The sequence below is a fragment of the Eurosta solidaginis genome, chromosome X (assembly GCF_040869045.1).
Source record: "Eurosta solidaginis isolate ZX-2024a chromosome X, ASM4086904v1, whole genome shotgun sequence".
NCBI classification, from domain to species: Eukaryota; Metazoa; Arthropoda; class Insecta; order Diptera; family Tephritidae; genus Eurosta; species Eurosta solidaginis.
The window spans coordinates 196,060,922-196,062,966 of NC_090324.1; positions in this window are offsets into that span (position 1 = coordinate 196,060,922).

Sequence of the window (2,045 nt, forward strand, 5' to 3'; positions counted from 1 at the left end):
CTTACCCTTTGATCGATGACAGCAGGTACTTCGTTTTTCCTCATTCACCATCAAACCCATCTCTATCTCTTCTTTTTCCAGTTAGGAGTAAGCAGAACTAACGGCGCGGGTGTTTAGGCCGATAATATCAATGTTATCAGCATATGCCAATAATTGCACGCTTTTATAGAACCATAGACGATGTCTAGAAATAAGGGGGGGGGGGGGGGGGGGGTTCGAAGCTCTCCGGAAGGTTTGTTCGTTCATTGTGCTCTATCTGTTAAATTTTGAAGTAAATTGTGTATGTCCAAACAGAGTTTCGCTCTAATGATTTATATCGCGTCTTGCATATGAGTAATATATATTGTAACGAATTTACTGTAACTCCGCTTATTTTCAACTTGCTTCTTACGTTCGTATCGCTAAATTGTCGAATAAATAAATCAAATACGTATTTAATAATGCAAAACGGTCTTTATTAGACTACTTTGAATAACACTTATACTTCACAACTGTTATCGTGTTTAAATCAAACTCAAGTCAGACTACTCCGCTTTTGCCGCTTTTATACTCTTTTCTGCATCGTTGGGATATTCCAGATGTTTCTCCTTGTAGAATGTTCTACTTGTTTACCCTAGTAATTGAGCTACATACTTATATGTATATGTAGTTTATAGACTCACCACACATAGGCATATGCGTGTATATATGTGAGTAATACTTTGACTGTTGACTAACTATGTACATATGTGTGTGAGTTATCTCTTCGCTGCCTTGTGTGCATGTGGGTAAACGACGATTAATGTGTTTATGTGTATTTCCCCGCTGCGTGTATGTACATGGTACATATGTGTAGACGCAATTATTGTTCGTTTATGTAGATACATAATGATTGAATTATTGATGTGAATTCGCGTCACTGCTTAGAATCGGCTTAGAGATAGCAGCACCCCTTAGTTTTGCTAATATTCGTAACACTGCCCTCCACCTAAGTCTGATCGTCCCGATCAGACAAATCTCTCGATCTAAACGCTGCTATCATCGCCAAATGTACCACTCTTCTACTCCGTGGTCTCTCAATGCTTTGTATGCGGTGGATGGTATCACTGATCTTCTTCAAAACCCTGTACGGGCCTTCCCAACTGCACCGAAATTTGGCTGGAACACCTTTCCGCCGGTGAGGGTTGTGTAACAGTACCAAATCTCCCACCAAGAAACCTTCCAAATTTTTGTTCTCATAGTACCTGCGTTTCATCTTACTACTCATTATTCTTGATCGTTCCCTCGCACTCTGCTGTTTGGCCAATGAACTTCTTCGCAGAGCTTGCACTTGACGGATTGACTTTGCATCGCCATTATCGTCTGGACGTTTCACAACAGTAGTGCGCGTTGGCTTGAAACCACCCTTGCATTCTTTCTGAAAAATTCTTTCAGTCATTCTAGTGCGTCCATTAGGGTTTGTCGATGCCGGTCTCTTTCTTGCAGGTACTTTTAATTTCGCTTTATTTGGCCCATTCGATCCATCAACTTTTTCTTTTGACTTTCGTGGCCTTTGTCGAGTCTTCTCCACCAGTACTCGATTACTACTGAACCCTTTCTCCAACTTGAAGTTAAGTGGTATATCCTGGTTCTCATAACGCATCACCCTTCTCTGCATATCGATCTTGATGTCATGGTCAACCAAGAAGTCAACTCCCAATATGACTTCTTCAACGATCTTCGCCACCACGAATTTGTGTAGAACCGTGACCTCTCCAATCAAGACTTCACATATCACTTCTCCCTGAACTTGGTTATACTCGCCAGTGACCGTACGCAACCTTGCTCCAAGTAACGGTTTTATTTTCCTGTTGACCAAGTCAGATCGGATCAAGGAATGAGATGCAGCCGTATCTACAGTCAGTATATGTTCTTTACCATCCACATTCCCTCTGACTGTAAGACTGCTCGATTTTCTACCAATTTGCAACACAGATATCACAGGGCATTCAATAGCTGGATCTAGCTCTCGATCTCTACCTCTTACTCGCTCTTGCTCATCTCCTCCAGCTTTACGTTTACGGCCA